The sequence below is a fragment of the Haliotis asinina genome, chromosome 3, assembly GCF_037392515.1.
Source record: "Haliotis asinina isolate JCU_RB_2024 chromosome 3, JCU_Hal_asi_v2, whole genome shotgun sequence".
Classification (NCBI taxonomy): Eukaryota; Metazoa; Mollusca; class Gastropoda; order Lepetellida; family Haliotidae; genus Haliotis; species Haliotis asinina.
The window spans coordinates 61019823-61040734 of NC_090282.1; the positions used below are offsets into that span (position 1 = coordinate 61019823).

General features: G+C 37.5%; 6 long non-coding RNA genes across 6 annotated transcripts; all 6 read left to right on the forward strand.

Annotated features, from left to right (window-relative positions):
• Positions 1-576: 576 nt before the first annotated feature.
• LOC137278269 (uncharacterized) lies at positions 577-2113 on the forward strand. The gene is made up of 2 exons (XR_010956652.1): positions 577-764; positions 1947-2113. It is a non-coding gene; the product is annotated as an uncharacterized lncRNA (long non-coding RNA).
• A 905-nt stretch (positions 2114-3018) lies between these two features.
• On the forward strand, positions 3019-4555 carry LOC137278270 (uncharacterized). Its single transcript, XR_010956653.1, has 2 exons — positions 3019-3206; positions 4389-4555. It is a non-coding gene; the product is annotated as an uncharacterized lncRNA (long non-coding RNA).
• Positions 4556-5460: 905 nt separating this feature from the next.
• Positions 5461-6997, forward strand: LOC137278271 (uncharacterized). Its single transcript, XR_010956654.1, has 2 exons — positions 5461-5648; positions 6831-6997. It is a non-coding gene; the product is annotated as an uncharacterized lncRNA (long non-coding RNA).
• Positions 6998-7902: 905 nt separating this feature from the next.
• LOC137278272 (uncharacterized) lies at positions 7903-9439 on the forward strand. Its single transcript, XR_010956655.1, has 2 exons — positions 7903-8090; positions 9273-9439. It is a non-coding gene; the product is annotated as an uncharacterized lncRNA (long non-coding RNA).
• A 2894-nt stretch (positions 9440-12333) lies between these two features.
• LOC137276957 (uncharacterized) lies at positions 12334-13870 on the forward strand. Its single transcript, XR_010956597.1, has 2 exons — positions 12334-12521; positions 13704-13870. It is a non-coding gene; the product is annotated as an uncharacterized lncRNA (long non-coding RNA).
• Positions 13871-14775: 905 nt separating this feature from the next.
• LOC137276956 (uncharacterized) lies at positions 14776-16312 on the forward strand. Its single transcript, XR_010956596.1, has 2 exons — positions 14776-14963; positions 16146-16312. It is a non-coding gene; the product is annotated as an uncharacterized lncRNA (long non-coding RNA).
• The last annotated feature ends 4600 nt before the right edge of the window (positions 16313-20912 follow it).

Below are 20912 nucleotides of genomic sequence, written 5' to 3' on the forward strand. Positions count from 1 at the left end.
GTGTTTATTTCACCATGGAAACAAGTCAGTATGAATGTGGAGGCAAATTTAAAGGTAATGGGAGTAAAGATGGGGCTGTATTGAATGGAATAGATTGTTCTAGTGTTGTGAATATGAACGTTGCTTCGTTTTGAGGCCAAACAGTGGTAATAGACCCCTATGGTGAGTTCTACCTTTGATTAATGGTTACCTGCTTCTAAATTTGTTGGAACTGATGAATTTGACAACAAAGTAAGCCAAAATCAACACTATTATAACAATGTGAGTGTCTGAGGTTATCCCCTGAGGGTCAAATTAAAGTTAAATGATAAGAAAATCATGAAATATGTTCATTGCACAGCAGAACATGTCACAAACCCTTGTTTTAAATGTAAACATTGAAGCATATGGTCAGTTCTGTCTGTCTGACCCATTTTGCATGTGAATCAACTTAATTTTCTTTCCTTATTTTAAAAAAAATCCCCCTTTTTAACACATATGACTTTCAAAATTATTTTTTGTTTTATCTGCAACTGTCTCATTGCTGTTTTGGATTTTATGATTTGACATTTAATGTAATAGCAACATTATTTTCAGCTTGCAGAATGCCTGTTGATGAATGGGGAGGTGTGTATGCACACATACAGCAGAAACAGAAGCCTTCACATACAATGTGGTATTTCGACAAGCCGGTCTGAAGTCTGTTGTTGACTGCGTCTAATCAAGCACACGCCCTTTTCTTCGATATGTCTTACCACCTTGTAGCAGTTGCAGTACTTGGATATGTAGGTACGTACAGTACATTTAAGTACCCCAGTCCAGTTAAAACACCACAATGTCTGACTGGTAACTTCCCCCACTCGGTCGTCGTCATCCATTGGAAGTTTCTGACCATGATCTCTTAATGCCTCACTGTGCAGTATTTCTTTTTGCCAGACATGAATTAAGGGCTGTACATGAACCCAAGAAGTTGATTAGATGTAAATAATAACAATTGACCCTTGTAGAGTGGGTCTGACCAGAAATTTTATTGACATGAGAGTGTGTGATGTCTTTAAATTATCTCCCTTGTTTACCCATATACAATATGTCTTCTTGTCACCCAGTAACCCATAAATTATTGCAGAGAAACACTGGTTTTAGCTGATACTGTCAAATACTGTTAACTGTGAATAGAAATATTCAGTTTTGGGCAGGTTAACCAATAAATTTCCAAAATTATGAGGATATTTCCACTTTGTACCCTCTAAACTGGCTTATACATGAAACTGTCCAGTCTAACAACCTCAAAACAATTCACAGTAAATAGTTTTGATTTCCTGGAAGTTTTTAAAAGTCTTAGCTTGATGAATCAATAGAGTCAAGCATAAGTTCCTATCATGCTGTGGTCAAAAAGTGATTTCATCTGTTTAAGGGGTCATTTGCCTTGATCGACGAACAGGCGGCAGGGTACTCTGATCAGTGTTCCAGACAGCTAGGCATTATGCATCTCCTCACTTAGTACTTTTTGACAAACTTCATCAACCAGCCTTACATATGTCAAGATTCTAAAGCTGCTTAATGTGAAATCTCCCCAATATCTGGCCTATAGTCCATGATTTTGGTCGTTCAAAATATATTCTGGGTTGATATGATCTAGGCAGCCCCAGTCATGTATGGAATCAACCCATGACCCCCTTCTTTTGTGAAATAGGAGTGAACTCCCATGGTATATACATGATTTGAAAACTTTCTCTATGAAAGCAGAAATGCATTTTTGCAAAGCTTTGATGAAGTAGACATGATGTAACTCTTACACCTCTATCAGTGCAGCAAATCTCTTTATTCTTTTGCCATAATAGATATGTTGGACAGAAAAAAATATTGAGGTTTCATGCAGTTTTATTTTTTTTCTGAGAAGTTTCATGTATGTACAGTACATAAATCACAGATTGGCCTTGTGCAGATGCAGACCATTTTTTCTACAGGTTCCACTACACTATATCAATATCACATGCTGCCCGAGCGAGGACCGTATGGAAACAACTCAAACGGACAGAGGCCTGTGACAGCTGTGATTGGATGAAATAGTGTAAGATGTGTATGTGTTTTAAAAGCACATCCACCCTGTTATTAAAACTGACCACAATTTTAAGTATTTAGTGCTGTCATTTTTATCACCATGGGTTATGCTTATGTGTGTACCTATATTTTGAAGTAGGTGACATTCGGTGCGGAGCTGGGGGTTGATGTGTTCCGCTTCCTGTGCTTGGCAAATGTGCCGGACAAGTTGGCCACAACTTGTGTTTTATTGTAGTTTAGAGGCCAGACAGTGCCCATGTGTACATGGAATGGCTGTTGATAGCCTGGATATTTTTTTAAAAAATATAAGGTTACTATAGAAGTCTATGGGAAAACATTTGGTGTTGTGTAACCTGTAGGGTTCGAGCACATTTCAGTAATTCATACTTTACATGCTTTCCTGTGTTTATTTCACCATGGAAACAAGTCAGTATGAATGTGGAGGCAAATTTAAAGGTAATGGGAGTAAAGATGGGGCTGTATTGAATGGAATAGATTGTTCTAGTGTTGTGAATATGAACGTTGCTTCGTTTTGAGGCCAAACAGTGGTAATAGACCCCTATGGTGAGTTCTACCTTTGATTAATGGTTACCTGCTTCTAAATTTGTTGGAACTGATGAATTTGACAACAAAGTAAGCCAAAATCAACACTATTATAACAATGTGAGTGTCTGAGGTTATCCCCTGAGGGTCAAATTAAAGTTAAATGATAAGAAAATCATGAAATATGTTCATTGCACAGCAGAACATGTCACAAACCCTTGTTTTAAATGTAAACATTGAAGCATATGGTCAGTTCTGTCTGTCTGACCCATTTTGCATGTGAATCAACTTAATTTTCTTTCCTTATTTTAAAAAAAATCCCCCTTTTTAACACATATGACTTTCAAAATTATTTTTTGTTTTATCTGCAACTGTCTCATTGCTGTTTTGGATTTTATGATTTGACATTTAATGTAATAGCAACATTATTTTCAGCTTGCAGAATGCCTGTTGATGAATGGGGAGGTGTGTATGCACACATACAGCAGAAACAGAAGCCTTCACATACAATGTGGTATTTCGACAAGCCGGTCTGAAGTCTGTTGTTGACTGCGTCTAATCAAGCACACGCCCTTTTCTTCGATATGTCTTACCACCTTGTAGCAGTTGCAGTACTTGGATATGTAGGTACGTACAGTACATTTAAGTACCCCAGTCCAGTTAAAACACCACAATGTCTGACTGGTAACTTCCCCCACTCGGTCGTCGTCATCCATTGGAAGTTTCTGACCATGATCTCTTAATGCCTCACTGTGCAGTATTTCTTTTTGCCAGACATGAATTAAGGGCTGTACATGAACCCAAGAAGTTGATTAGATGTAAATAATAACAATTGACCCTTGTAGAGTGGGTCTGACCAGAAATTTTATTGACATGAGAGTGTGTGATGTCTTTAAATTATCTCCCTTGTTTACCCATATACAATATGTCTTCTTGTCACCCAGTAACCCATAAATTATTGCAGAGAAACACTGGTTTTAGCTGATACTGTCAAATACTGTTAACTGTGAATAGAAATATTCAGTTTTGGGCAGGTTAACCAATAAATTTCCAAAATTATGAGGATATTTCCACTTTGTACCCTCTAAACTGGCTTATACATGAAACTGTCCAGTCTAACAACCTCAAAACAATTCACAGTAAATAGTTTTGATTTCCTGGAAGTTTTTAAAAGTCTTAGCTTGATGAATCAATAGAGTCAAGCATAAGTTCCTATCATGCTGTGGTCAAAAAGTGATTTCATCTGTTTAAGGGGTCATTTGCCTTGATCGACGAACAGGCGGCAGGGTACTCTGATCAGTGTTCCAGACAGCTAGGCATTATGCATCTCCTCACTTAGTACTTTTTGACAAACTTCATCAACCAGCCTTACATATGTCAAGATTCTAAAGCTGCTTAATGTGAAATCTCCCCAATATCTGGCCTATAGTCCATGATTTTGGTCGTTCAAAATATATTCTGGGTTGATATGATCTAGGCAGCCCCAGTCATGTATGGAATCAACCCATGACCCCCTTCTTTTGTGAAATAGGAGTGAACTCCCATGGTATATACATGATTTGAAAACTTTCTCTATGAAAGCAGAAATGCATTTTTGCAAAGCTTTGATGAAGTAGACATGATGTAACTCTTACACCTCTATCAGTGCAGCAAATCTCTTTATTCTTTTGCCATAATAGATATGTTGGACAGAAAAAAATATTGAGGTTTCATGCAGTTTTATTTTTTTTCTGAGAAGTTTCATGTATGTACAGTACATAAATCACAGATTGGCCTTGTGCAGATGCAGACCATTTTTTCTACAGGTTCCACTACACTATATCAATATCACATGCTGCCCGAGCGAGGACCGTATGGAAACAACTCAAACGGACAGAGGCCTGTGACAGCTGTGATTGGATGAAATAGTGTAAGATGTGTATGTGTTTTAAAAGCACATCCACCCTGTTATTAAAACTGACCACAATTTTAAGTATTTAGTGCTGTCATTTTTATCACCATGGGTTATGCTTATGTGTGTACCTATATTTTGAAGTAGGTGACATTCGGTGCGGAGCTGGGGGTTGATGTGTTCCGCTTCCTGTGCTTGGCAAATGTGCCGGACAAGTTGGCCACAACTTGTGTTTTATTGTAGTTTAGAGGCCAGACAGTGCCCATGTGTACATGGAATGGCTGTTGATAGCCTGGATATTTTTTTAAAAAATATAAGGTTACTATAGAAGTCTATGGGAAAACATTTGGTGTTGTGTAACCTGTAGGGTTCGAGCACATTTCAGTAATTCATACTTTACATGCTTTCCTGTGTTTATTTCACCATGGAAACAAGTCAGTATGAATGTGGAGGCAAATTTAAAGGTAATGGGAGTAAAGATGGGGCTGTATTGAATGGAATAGATTGTTCTAGTGTTGTGAATATGAACGTTGCTTCGTTTTGAGGCCAAACAGTGGTAATAGACCCCTATGGTGAGTTCTACCTTTGATTAATGGTTACCTGCTTCTAAATTTGTTGGAACTGATGAATTTGACAACAAAGTAAGCCAAAATCAACACTATTATAACAATGTGAGTGTCTGAGGTTATCCCCTGAGGGTCAAATTAAAGTTAAATGATAAGAAAATCATGAAATATGTTCATTGCACAGCAGAACATGTCACAAACCCTTGTTTTAAATGTAAACATTGAAGCATATGGTCAGTTCTGTCTGTCTGACCCATTTTGCATGTGAATCAACTTAATTTTCTTTCCTTATTTTAAAAAAAATCCCCCTTTTTAACACATATGACTTTCAAAATTATTTTTTGTTTTATCTGCAACTGTCTCATTGCTGTTTTGGATTTTATGATTTGACATTTAATGTAATAGCAACATTATTTTCAGCTTGCAGAATGCCTGTTGATGAATGGGGAGGTGTGTATGCACACATACAGCAGAAACAGAAGCCTTCACATACAATGTGGTATTTCGACAAGCCGGTCTGAAGTCTGTTGTTGACTGCGTCTAATCAAGCACACGCCCTTTTCTTCGATATGTCTTACCACCTTGTAGCAGTTGCAGTACTTGGATATGTAGGTACGTACAGTACATTTAAGTACCCCAGTCCAGTTAAAACACCACAATGTCTGACTGGTAACTTCCCCCACTCGGTCGTCGTCATCCATTGGAAGTTTCTGACCATGATCTCTTAATGCCTCACTGTGCAGTATTTCTTTTTGCCAGACATGAATTAAGGGCTGTACATGAACCCAAGAAGTTGATTAGATGTAAATAATAACAATTGACCCTTGTAGAGTGGGTCTGACCAGAAATTTTATTGACATGAGAGTGTGTGATGTCTTTAAATTATCTCCCTTGTTTACCCATATACAATATGTCTTCTTGTCACCCAGTAACCCATAAATTATTGCAGAGAAACACTGGTTTTAGCTGATACTGTCAAATACTGTTAACTGTGAATAGAAATATTCAGTTTTGGGCAGGTTAACCAATAAATTTCCAAAATTATGAGGATATTTCCACTTTGTACCCTCTAAACTGGCTTATACATGAAACTGTCCAGTCTAACAACCTCAAAACAATTCACAGTAAATAGTTTTGATTTCCTGGAAGTTTTTAAAAGTCTTAGCTTGATGAATCAATAGAGTCAAGCATAAGTTCCTATCATGCTGTGGTCAAAAAGTGATTTCATCTGTTTAAGGGGTCATTTGCCTTGATCGACGAACAGGCGGCAGGGTACTCTGATCAGTGTTCCAGACAGCTAGGCATTATGCATCTCCTCACTTAGTACTTTTTGACAAACTTCATCAACCAGCCTTACATATGTCAAGATTCTAAAGCTGCTTAATGTGAAATCTCCCCAATATCTGGCCTATAGTCCATGATTTTGGTCGTTCAAAATATATTCTGGGTTGATATGATCTAGGCAGCCCCAGTCATGTATGGAATCAACCCATGACCCCCTTCTTTTGTGAAATAGGAGTGAACTCCCATGGTATATACATGATTTGAAAACTTTCTCTATGAAAGCAGAAATGCATTTTTGCAAAGCTTTGATGAAGTAGACATGATGTAACTCTTACACCTCTATCAGTGCAGCAAATCTCTTTATTCTTTTGCCATAATAGATATGTTGGACAGAAAAAAATATTGAGGTTTCATGCAGTTTTATTTTTTTTCTGAGAAGTTTCATGTATGTACAGTACATAAATCACAGATTGGCCTTGTGCAGATGCAGACCATTTTTTCTACAGGTTCCACTACACTATATCAATATCACATGCTGCCCGAGCGAGGACCGTATGGAAACAACTCAAACGGACAGAGGCCTGTGACAGCTGTGATTGGATGAAATAGTGTAAGATGTGTATGTGTTTTAAAAGCACATCCACCCTGTTATTAAAACTGACCACAATTTTAAGTATTTAGTGCTGTCATTTTTATCACCATGGGTTATGCTTATGTGTGTACCTATATTTTGAAGTAGGTGACATTCGGTGCGGAGCTGGGGGTTGATGTGTTCCGCTTCCTGTGCTTGGCAAATGTGCCGGACAAGTTGGCCACAACTTGTGTTTTATTGTAGTTTAGAGGCCAGACAGTGCCCATGTGTACATGGAATGGCTGTTGATAGCCTGGATATTTTTTTAAAAAATATAAGGTTACTATAGAAGTCTATGGGAAAACATTTGGTGTTGTGTAACCTGTAGGGTTCGAGCACATTTCAGTAATTCATACTTTACATGCTTTCCTGTGTTTATTTCACCATGGAAACAAGTCAGTATGAATGTGGAGGCAAATTTAAAGGTAATGGGAGTAAAGATGGGGCTGTATTGAATGGAATAGATTGTTCTAGTGTTGTGAATATGAACGTTGCTTCGTTTTGAGGCCAAACAGTGGTAATAGACCCCTATGGTGAGTTCTACCTTTGATTAATGGTTACCTGCTTCTAAATTTGTTGGAACTGATGAATTTGACAACAAAGTAAGCCAAAATCAACACTATTATAACAATGTGAGTGTCTGAGGTTATCCCCTGAGGGTCAAATTAAAGTTAAATGATAAGAAAATCATGAAATATGTTCATTGCACAGCAGAACATGTCACAAACCCTTGTTTTAAATGTAAACATTGAAGCATATGGTCAGTTCTGTCTGTCTGACCCATTTTGCATGTGAATCAACTTAATTTTCTTTCCTTATTTTAAAAAAAATCCCCCTTTTTAACACATATGACTTTCAAAATTATTTTTTGTTTTATCTGCAACTGTCTCATTGCTGTTTTGGATTTTATGATTTGACATTTAATGTAATAGCAACATTATTTTCAGCTTGCAGAATGCCTGTTGATGAATGGGGAGGTGTGTATGCACACATACAGCAGAAACAGAAGCCTTCACATACAATGTGGTATTTCGACAAGCCGGTCTGAAGTCTGTTGTTGACTGCGTCTAATCAAGCACACGCCCTTTTCTTCGATATGTCTTACCACCTTGTAGCAGTTGCAGTACTTGGATATGTAGGTACGTACAGTACATTTAAGTACCCCAGTCCAGTTAAAACACCACAATGTCTGACTGGTAACTTCCCCCACTCGGTCGTCGTCATCCATTGGAAGTTTCTGACCATGATCTCTTAATGCCTCACTGTGCAGTATTTCTTTTTGCCAGACATGAATTAAGGGCTGTACATGAACCCAAGAAGTTGATTAGATGTAAATAATAACAATTGACCCTTGTAGAGTGGGTCTGACCAGAAATTTTATTGACATGAGAGTGTGTGATGTCTTTAAATTATCTCCCTTGTTTACCCATATACAATATGTCTTCTTGTCACCCAGTAACCCATAAATTATTGCAGAGAAACACTGGTTTTAGCTGATACTGTCAAATACTGTTAACTGTGAATAGAAATATTCAGTTTTGGGCAGGTTAACCAATAAATTTCCAAAATTATGAGGATATTTCCACTTTGTACCCTCTAAACTGGCTTATACATGAAACTGTCCAGTCTAACAACCTCAAAACAATTCACAGTAAATAGTTTTGATTTCCTGGAAGTTTTTAAAAGTCTTAGCTTGATGAATCAATAGAGTCAAGCATAAGTTCCTATCATGCTGTGGTCAAAAAGTGATTTCATCTGTTTAAGGGGTCATTTGCCTTGATCGACGAACAGGCGGCAGGGTACTCTGATCAGTGTTCCAGACAGCTAGGCATTATGCATCTCCTCACTTAGTACTTTTTGACAAACTTCATCAACCAGCCTTACATATGTCAAGATTCTAAAGCTGCTTAATGTGAAATCTCCCCAATATCTGGCCTATAGTCCATGATTTTGGTCGTTCAAAATATATTCTGGGTTGATATGATCTAGGCAGCCCCAGTCATGTATGGAATCAACCCATGACCCCCTTCTTTTGTGAAATAGGAGTGAACTCCCATGGTATATACATGATTTGAAAACTTTCTCTATGAAAGCAGAAATGCATTTTTGCAAAGCTTTGATGAAGTAGACATGATGTAACTCTTACACCTCTATCAGTGCAGCAAATCTCTTTATTCTTTTGCCATAATAGATATGTTGGACAGAAAAAAATATTGAGGTTTCATGCAGTTTTATTTTTTTTCTGAGAAGTTTCATGTATGTACAGTACATAAATCACAGATTGGCCTTGTGCAGATGCAGACCATTTTTTCTACAGGTTCCACTACACTATATCAATATCACATGCTGCCCGAGCGAGGACCGTATGGAAACAACTCAAACGGACAGAGGCCTGTGACAGCTGTGATTGGATGAAATAGTGTAAGATGTGTATGTGTTTTAAAAGCACATCCACCCTGTTATTAAAACTGACCACAATTTTAAGTATTTAGTGCTGTCATTTTTATCACCATGGGTTATGCTTATGTGTGTACCTATATTTTGAAGTAGGTGACATTCGGTGCGGAGCTGGGGGTTGATGTGTTCCGCTTCCTGTGCTTGGCAAATGTGCCGGACAAGTTGGCCACAACTTGTGTTTTATTGTAGTTTAGAGGCCAGACAGTGCCCATGTGTACATGGAATGGCTGTTGATAGCCTGGATATTTTTTTAAAAAATATAAGGTTACTATAGAAGTCTATGGGAAAACATTTGGTGTTGTGTAACCTGTAGGGTTCGAGCACATTTCAGTAATTCATACTTTACATGCTTTCCTGTGTTTATTTCACCATGGAAACAAGTCAGTATGAATGTGGAGGCAAATTTAAAGGTAATGGGAGTAAAGATGGGGCTGTATTGAATGGAATAGATTGTTCTAGTGTTGTGAATATGAACGTTGCTTCGTTTTGAGGCCAAACAGTGGTAATAGACCCCTATGGTGAGTTCTACCTTTGATTAATGGTTACCTGCTTCTAAATTTGTTGGAACTGATGAATTTGACAACAAAGTAAGCCAAAATCAACACTATTATAACAATGTGAGTGTCTGAGGTTATCCCCTGAGGGTCAAATTAAAGTTAAATGATAAGAAAATCATGAAATATGTTCATTGCACAGCAGAACATGTCACAAACCCTTGTTTTAAATGTAAACATTGAAGCATATGGTCAGTTCTGTCTGTCTGACCCATTTTGCATGTGAATCAACTTAATTTTCTTTCCTTATTTTAAAAAAAATCCCCCTTTTTAACACATATGACTTTCAAAATTATTTTTTGTTTTATCTGCAACTGTCTCATTGCTGTTTTGGATTTTATGATTTGACATTTAATGTAATAGCAACATTATTTTCAGCTTGCAGAATGCCTGTTGATGAATGGGGAGGTGTGTATGCACACATACAGCAGAAACAGAAGCCTTCACATACAATGTGGTATTTCGACAAGCCGGTCTGAAGTCTGTTGTTGACTGCGTCTAATCAAGCACACGCCCTTTTCTTCGATATGTCTTACCACCTTGTAGCAGTTGCAGTACTTGGATATGTAGGTACGTACAGTACATTTAAGTACCCCAGTCCAGTTAAAACACCACAATGTCTGACTGGTAACTTCCCCCACTCGGTCGTCGTCATCCATTGGAAGTTTCTGACCATGATCTCTTAATGCCTCACTGTGCAGTATTTCTTTTTGCCAGACATGAATTAAGGGCTGTACATGAACCCAAGAAGTTGATTAGATGTAAATAATAACAATTGACCCTTGTAGAGTGGGTCTGACCAGAAATTTTATTGACATGAGAGTGTGTGATGTCTTTAAATTATCTCCCTTGTTTACCCATATACAATATGTCTTCTTGTCACCCAGTAACCCATAAATTATTGCAGAGAAACACTGGTTTTAGCTGATACTGTCAAATACTGTTAACTGTGAATAGAAATATTCAGTTTTGGGCAGGTTAACCAATAAATTTCCAAAATTATGAGGATATTTCCACTTTGTACCCTCTAAACTGGCTTATACATGAAACTGTCCAGTCTAACAACCTCAAAACAATTCACAGTAAATAGTTTTGATTTCCTGGAAGTTTTTAAAAGTCTTAGCTTGATGAATCAATAGAGTCAAGCATAAGTTCCTATCATGCTGTGGTCAAAAAGTGATTTCATCTGTTTAAGGGGTCATTTGCCTTGATCGACGAACAGGCGGCAGGGTACTCTGATCAGTGTTCCAGACAGCTAGGCATTATGCATCTCCTCACTTAGTACTTTTTGACAAACTTCATCAACCAGCCTTACATATGTCAAGATTCTAAAGCTGCTTAATGTGAAATCTCCCCAATATCTGGCCTATAGTCCATGATTTTGGTCGTTCAAAATATATTCTGGGTTGATATGATCTAGGCAGCCCCAGTCATGTATGGAATCAACCCATGACCCCCTTCTTTTGTGAAATAGGAGTGAACTCCCATGGTATATACATGATTTGAAAACTTTCTCTATGAAAGCAGAAATGCATTTTTGCAAAGCTTTGATGAAGTAGACATGATGTAACTCTTACACCTCTATCAGTGCAGCAAATCTCTTTATTCTTTTGCCATAATAGATATGTTGGACAGAAAAAAATATTGAGGTTTCATGCAGTTTTATTTTTTTTCTGAGAAGTTTCATGTATGTACAGTACATAAATCACAGATTGGCCTTGTGCAGATGCAGACCATTTTTTCTACAGGGTTCGAGCACATTTCAGTAATTCATACTTTACATGCTTTCCTGTGTTTATTTCACCATGGAAACAAGTCAGTATGAATGTGGAGGCAAATTTAAAGGTAATGGGAGTAAAGATGGGGCTGTATTGAATGGAATAGATTGTTCTAGTGTTGTGAATATGAACGTTGCTTCGTTTTGAGGCCAAACAGTGGTAATAGACCCCTATGGTGAGTTCTACCTTTGATTAATGGTTACCTGCTTCTAAATTTGTTGGAACTGATGAATTTGACAACAAAGTAAGCCAAAATCAACACTATTATAACAATGTGAGTGTCTGAGGTTATCCCCTGAGGGTCAAATTAAAGTTAAATGATAAGAAAATCATGAAATATGTTCATTGCACAGCAGAACATGTCACAAACCCTTGTTTTAAATGTAAACATTGAAGCATATGGTCAGTTCTGTCTGTCTGACCCATTTTGCATGTGAATCAACTTAATTTTCTTTCCTTATTTTAAAAAAAATCCCCCTTTTTAACACATATGACTTTCAAAATTATTTTTTGTTTTATCTGCAACTGTCTCATTGCTGTTTTGGATTTTATGATTTGACATTTAATGTAATAGCAACATTATTTTCAGCTTGCAGAATGCCTGTTGATGAATGGGGAGGTGTGTATGCACACATACAGCAGAAACAGAAGCCTTCACATACAATGTGGTATTTCGACAAGCCGGTCTGAAGTCTGTTGTTGACTGCGTCTAATCAAGCACACGCCCTTTTCTTCGATATGTCTTACCACCTTGTAGCAGTTGCAGTACTTGGATATGTAGGTACGTACAGTACATTTAAGTACCCCAGTCCAGTTAAAACACCACAATGTCTGACTGGTAACTTCCCCCACTCGGTCGTCGTCATCCATTGGAAGTTTCTGACCATGATCTCTTAATGCCTCACTGTGCAGTATTTCTTTTTGCCAGACATGAATTAAGGGCTGTACATGAACCCAAGAAGTTGATTAGATGTAAATAATAACAATTGACCCTTGTAGAGTGGGTCTGACCAGAAATTTTATTGACATGAGAGTGTGTGATGTCTTTAAATTATCTCCCTTGTTTACCCATATACAATATGTCTTCTTGTCACCCAGTAACCCATAAATTATTGCAGAGAAACACTGGTTTTAGCTGATACTGTCAAATACTGTTAACTGTGAATAGAAATATTCAGTTTTGGGCAGGTTAACCAATAAATTTCCAAAATTATGAGGATATTTCCACTTTGTACCCTCTAAACTGGCTTATACATGAAACTGTCCAGTCTAACAACCTCAAAACAATTCACAGTAAATAGTTTTGATTTCCTGGAAGTTTTTAAAAGTCTTAGCTTGATGAATCAATAGAGTCAAGCATAAGTTCCTATCATGCTGTGGTCAAAAAGTGATTTCATCTGTTTAAGGGGTCATTTGCCTTGATCGACGAACAGGCGGCAGGGTACTCTGATCAGTGTTCCAGACAGCTAGGCATTATGCATCTCCTCACTTAGTACTTTTTGACAAACTTCATCAACCAGCCTTACATATGTCAAGATTCTAAAGCTGCTTAATGTGAAATCTCCCCAATATCTGGCCTATAGTCCATGATTTTGGTCGTTCAAAATATATTCTGGGTTGATATGATCTAGGCAGCCCCAGTCATGTATGGAATCAACCCATGACCCCCTTCTTTTGTGAAATAGGAGTGAACTCCCATGGTATATACATGATTTGAAAACTTTCTCTATGAAAGCAGAAATGCATTTTTGCAAAGCTTTGATGAAGTAGACATGATGTAACTCTTACACCTCTATCAGTGCAGCAAATCTCTTTATTCTTTTGCCATAATAGATATGTTGGACAGAAAAAAATATTGAGGTTTCATGCAGTTTTATTTTTTTTCTGAGAAGTTTCATGTATGTACAGTACATAAATCACAGATTGGCCTTGTGCAGATGCAGACCATTTTTTCTACAGGTTCCACTACACTATATCAATATCACATGCTGCCCGAGCGAGGACCGTATGGAAACAACTCAAACGGACAGAGGCCTGTGACAGCTGTGATTGGATGAAATAGTGTAAGATGTGTATGTGTTTTAAAAGCACATCCACCCTGTTATTAAAACTGACCACAATTTTAAGTATTTAGTGCTGTCATTTTTATCACCATGGGTTATGCTTATGTGTGTACCTATATTTTGAAGTAGGTGACATTCGGTGCGGAGCTGGGGGTTGATGTGTTCCGCTTCCTGTGCTTGGCAAATGTGCCGGACAAGTTGGCCACAACTTGTGTTTTATTGTAGTTTAGAGGCCAGACAGTGCCCATGTGTACATGGAATGGCTGTTGATAGCCTGGATATTTTTTTAAAAAATATAAGGTTACTATAGAAGTCTATGGGAAAACATTTGGTGTTGTGTAACCTGTAGGGTTCGAGCACATTTCAGTAATTCATACTTTACATGCTTTCCTGTGTTTATTTCACCATGGAAACAAGTCAGTATGAATGTGGAGGCAAATTTAAAGGTAATGGGAGTAAAGATGGGGCTGTATTGAATGGAATAGATTGTTCTAGTGTTGTGAATATGAACGTTGCTTCGTTTTGAGGCCAAACAGTGGTAATAGACCCCTATGGTGAGTTCTACCTTTGATTAATGGTTACCTGCTTCTAAATTTGTTGGAACTGATGAATTTGACAACAAAGTAAGCCAAAATCAACACTATTATAACAATGTGAGTGTCTGAGGTTATCCCCTGAGGGTCAAATTAAAGTTAAATGATAAGAAAATCATGAAATATGTTCATTGCACAGCAGAACATGTCACAAACCCTTGTTTTAAATGTAAACATTGAAGCATATGGTCAGTTCTGTCTGTCTGACCCATTTTGCATGTGAATCAACTTAATTTTCTTTCCTTATTTTAAAAAAAATCCCCCTTTTTAACACATATGACTTTCAAAATTATTTTTTGTTTTATCTGCAACTGTCTCATTGCTGTTTTGGATTTTATGATTTGACATTTAATGTAATAGCAACATTATTTTCAGCTTGCAGAATGCCTGTTGATGAATGGGGAGGTGTGTATGCACACATACAGCAGAAACAGAAGCCTTCACATACAATGTGGTATTTCGACAAGCCGGTCTGAAGTCTGTTGTTGACTGCGTCTAATCAAGCACACGCCCTTTTCTTCGATATGTCTTACCACCTTGTAGCAGTTGCAGTACTTGGATATGTAGGTACGTACAGTACATTTAAGTACCCCAGTCCAGTTAAAACACCACAATGTCTGACTGGTAACTTCCCCCACTCGGTCGTCGTCATCCATTGGAAGTTTCTGACCATGATCTCTTAATGCCTCACTGTGCAGTATTTCTTTTTGCCAGACATGAATTAAGGGCTGTACATGAACCCAAGAAGTTGATTAGATGTAAATAATAACAATTGACCCTTGTAGAGTGGGTCTGACCAGAAATTTTATTGACATGAGAGTGTGTGATGTCTTTAAATTATCTCCCTTGTTTACCCATATACAATATGTCTTCTTGTCACCCAGTAACCCATAAATTATTGCAGAGAAACACTGGTTTTAGCTGATACTGTCAAATACTGTTAACTGTGAATAGAAATATTCAGTTTTGGGCAGGTTAACCAATAAATTTCCAAAATTATGAGGATATTTCCACTTTGTACCCTCTAAACTGGCTTATACATGAAACTGTCCAGTCTAACAACCTCAAAACAATTCACAGTAAATAGTTTTGATTTCCTGGAAGTTTTTAAAAGTCTTAGCTTGATGAATCAATAGAGTCAAGCATAAGTTCCTATCATGCTGTGGTCAAAAAGTGATTTCATCTGTTTAAGGGGTCATTTGCCTTGATCGACGAACAGGCGGCAGGGTACTCTGATCAGTGTTCCAGACAGCTAGGCATTATGCATCTCCTCACTTAGTACTTTTTGACAAACTTCATCAACCAGCCTTACATATGTCAAGATTCTAAAGCTGCTTAATGTGAAATCTCCCCAATATCTGGCCTATAGTCCATGATTTTGGTCGTTCAAAATATATTCTGGGTTGATATGATCTAGGCAGCCCCAGTCATGTATGGAATCAACCCATGACCCCCTTCTTTTGTGAAATAGGAGTGAACTCCCATGGTATATACATGATTTGAAAACTTTCTCTATGAAAGCAGAAATGCATTTTTGCAAAGCTTTGATGAAGTAGACATGATGTAACTCTTACACCTCTATCAGTGCAGCAAATCTCTTTATTCTTTTGCCATAATAGATATGTTGGACAGAAAAAAATATTGAGGTTTCATGCAGTTTTATTTTTTTTCTGAGAAGTTTCATGTATGTACAGTACATAAATCACAGATTGGCCTTGTGCAGATGCAGACCATTTTTTCTACAGGTTCCACTACACTATATCAATATCACATGCTGCCCGAGCGAGGACCGTATGGAAACAACTCAAACGGACAGAGGCCTGTGACAGCTGTGATTGGATGAAATAGTGTAAGATGTGTATGTGTTTTAAAAGCACATCCACCCTGTTATTAAAACTGACCACAATTTTAAGTATTTAGTGCTGTCATTTTTATCACCATGGGTTATGCTTATGTGTGTACCTATATTTTGAAGTAGGTGACATTCGGTGCGGAGCTGGGGGTTGATGTGTTCCGCTTCCTGTGCTTGGCAAATGTGCCGGACAAGTTGGCCACAACTTGTGTTTTATTGTAGTTTAGAGGCCAGACAGTGCCCATGTGTACATGGAATGGCTGTTGATAGCCTGGATATTTTTTTAAAAAATATAAGGTTACTATAGAAGTCTATGGGAAAACATTTGGTGTTGTGTAACCTGTAGGGTTCGAGCACATTTCAGTAATTCATACTTTACATGCTTTCCTGTGTTTATTTCACCATGGAAACAAGTCAGTATGAATGTGGAGGCAAATTTAAAGGTAATGGGAGTAAAGATGGGGCTGTATTGAATGGAATAGATTGTTCTAGTGTTGTGAATATGAACGTTGCTTCGTTTTGAGGCCAAACAGTGGTAATAGACCCCTATGGTGAGTTCTACCTTTGATTAATGGTTACCTGCTTCTAAATTTGTTGGAACTGATGAATTTGACAACAAAGTAAGCCAAAATCAACACTATTATAACAATGTGAGTGTCTGAGGTTATCCCCTGAGGGTCAAATTAAAGTTAAATGATAAGAAAATCATGAAATATGTTCATTGCACAGCAGAACATGTCACAAACCCTTGTTTTAAATGTAAACATTGAAGCATATGGTCAGTTCTGTCTGTCTGACCCATTTTGCATGTGAATCAACTTAATTTTCTTTCCTTATTTTAAAAAAAATCCCCCTTTTTAACACATATGACTTTCAAAATTATTTTTTGTTTTATCTGCAACTGTCTCATTGCTGTTTTGGATTTTATGATTTGACATTTAATGTAATAGCAACATTATTTTCAGCTTGCAGAATGCCTGTTGATGAATGGGGAGGTGTGTATGCACACATACAGCAGAAACAGAAGCCTTCACATACAATGTGGTATTTCGACAAGCCGGTCTGAAGTCTGTTGTTGACTGCGTCTAATCAAGCACACGCCCTTTTCTTCGATATGTCTTACCACCTTGTAGCAGTTGCAGTACTTGGATATGTAGGTACGTACAGTACATTTAAGTACCCCAGTCCAGTTAAAACACCACAATGTCTGACTGGTAACTTCCCCCACTCGGTCGTCGTCATCCATTGGAAGTTTCTGACCATGATCTCTTAATGCCTCACTGTGCAGTATTTCTTTTTGCCAGACATGAATTAAGGGCTGTACATGAACCCAAGAAGTTGATTAGATGTAAATAATAACAATTGACCCTTGTAGAGTGGGTCTGACCAGAAATTTTATTGACATGAGAGTGTGTGATGTCTTTAAATTATCTCCCTTGTTTACCCATATACAATATGTCTTCTTGTCACCCAGTAACCCATAAATTATTGCAGAGAAACACTGGTTTTAGCTGATACTGTCAAATACTGTTAACTGTGAATAGAAATATTCAGTTTTGGGCAGGTTAACCAATAAATTTCCAAAATTATGAGGATATTTCCACTTTGTACCCTCTAAACTGGCTTATACATGAAACTGTCCAGTCTAACAACCTCAAAACAATTCACAGTAAATAGTTTTGATTTCCTGGAAGTTTTTAAAAGTCTTAGCTTGATGAATCAATAGAGTCAAGCATAAGTTCCTATCATGCTGTGGTCAAAAAGTGATTTCATCTGTTTAAGGGGTCATTTGCCTTGATCGACGAACAGGCGGCAGGGTACTCTGATCAGTGTTCCAGACAGCTAGGCATTATGCATCTCCTCACTTAGTACTTTTTGACAAACTTCATCAACCAGCCTTACATATGTCAAGATTCTAAAGCTGCTTAATGTGAAATCTCCCCAATATCTGGCCTATAGTCCATGATTTTGGTCGTTCAAAATATATTCTGGGTTGATATGATCTAGGCAGCCCCAGTCATGTATGGAATCAACCCATGACCCCCTTCTTTTGTGAAATAGGAGTGAACTCCCATGGTATATACATGATTTGAAAACTTTCTCTATGAAAGCAGAAATGCATTTTTGCAAAGCTTTGATGAAGTAGACATGATGTAACTCTTACACCTCTATCAGTGCAGCAAATCTCTTTATTCTTTTGCCATAATAGATATGTTGGACAGAAAAAAATATTGAGGTTTCATGCAGTTTTATTTTTTTTCTGAGAAGTTTCATGTATGTACAGTACATAAATCACAGATTGGCCTTGTGCAGATGCAGACCATTTTTTCTACATGTAGGGTTCGAGCACATTTCAGTAATTCATACTTTACATGCTTTCCTGTGTTTATTTCACCATGGAAACAAGTCAGTATGAATGTGGAGGCAAATTTAAAGGTAATGGGAGTAAAGATGGGGCTGTATTGAATGGAATAGATTGTTCTAGTGTTGTGAATATGAACGTTGCTTCGTTTTGAGGCCAAACAGTGGTAATAGACCCCTATGGTGAGTTCTACCTTTGATTAATGGTTACCTGCTTCTAAATTTGTTGGAACTGATGAATTTGACAACAAAGTAAGCCAAAATCAACACTATTATAACAATGTGAGTGTCTGAGGTTATCCCCTGAGGGTCAAATTAAAGTTAAATGATAAGAAAATCATGAAATATGTTCATTGCACAGCAGAACATGTCACAAACCCTTGTTTTAAATGTAAACATTGAAGCATATGGTCAGTTCTGTCTGTCTGACCCATTTTGCATGTGAATCAACTTAATTTTCTTTCCTTATTTTAAAAAAAATCCCCCTTTTTAACACATATGACTTTCAAAATTATTTTTTGTTTTATCTGCAACTGTCTCATTGCTGTTTTGGATTTTATGATTTGACATTTAATGTAATAGCAACATTATTTTCAGCTTGCAGAATGCCTGTTGATGAATGGGGAGGTGTGTATGCACACATACAGCAGAAACAGAAGCCTTCACATACAATGTGGTATTTCGACAAGCCGGTCTGAAGTCTGTTGTTGACTGCGTCTAATCAAGCACACGCCCTTTTCTTCGATATGTCTTACCACCTTGTAGCAGTTGCAGTACTTGGATATGTAGGTACGTACAGTACATTTAAGTACCCCAGTCCAGTTAAAACACCACAATGTCTGACTGGTAACTTCCCCCACTCGGTCGTCGTCATCCATTGGAAGTTTCTGACCATGATCTCTTAATGCCTCACTGTGCAGTATTTCTTTTTGCCAGACATGAATTAAGGGCTGTACATGAACCCAAGAAGTTGATTAGATGTAAATAATAACAATTGACCCTTGTAGAGTGGGTCTGACCAGAAATTTTATTGACATGAGAGTGTGTGATGTCTTTAAATTATCTCCCTTGTTTACCCATATACAATATGTCTTCTTGTCACCCAGTAACCCATAAATTATTGCAGAGAAACACTGGTTTTAGCTGATACTGTCAAATACTGTTAACTGTGAATAGAAATATTCAGTTTTGGGCAGGTTAACCAATAAATTTCCAAAATTATGAGGATATTTCCACTTTGTACCCTCTAAACTGGCTTATACATGAAACTGTCCAGTCTAACAACCTCAAAACAATTCACAGTAAATAGTTTTGATTTCCTGGAAGTTTTTAAAAGTCTTAGCTTGATGAATCAATAGAGTCAAGCATAAGTTCCTATCATGCTGTGGTCAAAAAGTGATTTCATCTGTTTAAGGGGTCATTTGCCTTGATCGACGAACAGGCGGCAGGGTACTCTGATCAGTGTTCCAGACAGCTAGGCATTATGCATCTCCTCACTTAGTACTTTTTGACAAACTTCATCAACCAGCCTTACATATGTCAAGATTCTAAAGCTGCTTAATGTGAAATCTCCCCAATATCTGGCCTATAGTCCATGATTTTGGTCGTTCAAAATATATTCTGGGTTGATATGATCTAGGCAGCCCCAGTCATGTATGGAATCAACCCATGACCCCCTTCTTTTGTGAAATAGGAGTGAACTCCCATGGTATATACATGATTTGAAAACTTTCTCTATGAAAGCAGAAATGCATTTTTGCAAAGCTTTGATGAAGTAGACATGATGTAACTCTTACACCTCTATCAGTGCAGCAAATCTCTTTATTCTTTTGCCATAATAGATATGTTGGACAGAAAAAAATATTGAGGTTTCATGCAGTTTTATTTTTTTTCTGAGAAGTTTCATGTATGTACAGTACATAAATCACAGATTGGCCTTGTGCAGATGCAGACCATTTTTTCTACAGGGTTCGAGCACATTTCAGTAATTCATACTTTACATGCTTTCCTGTGTTTATTTCACCATGGAAACAAGTCAGTATGAATGTGGAGGCAAATTTAAAGGTAATGGGAGTAAAGATGGGGCTGTATTGAATGGAATAGATTGTTCTAGTGTTGTGAATATGAACGTTGCTTCGTTTTGAGGCCAAACAGTGGTAATAGACCCCTATGGTGAGTTCTACCTTTGATTAATGGTTACCTGCTTCTAAATTTGTTGGAACTGATGAATTTGACAACAAAGTAAGCCAAAATCAACACTATTATAACAATGTGAGTGTCTGAGGTTATCCCCTGAGGG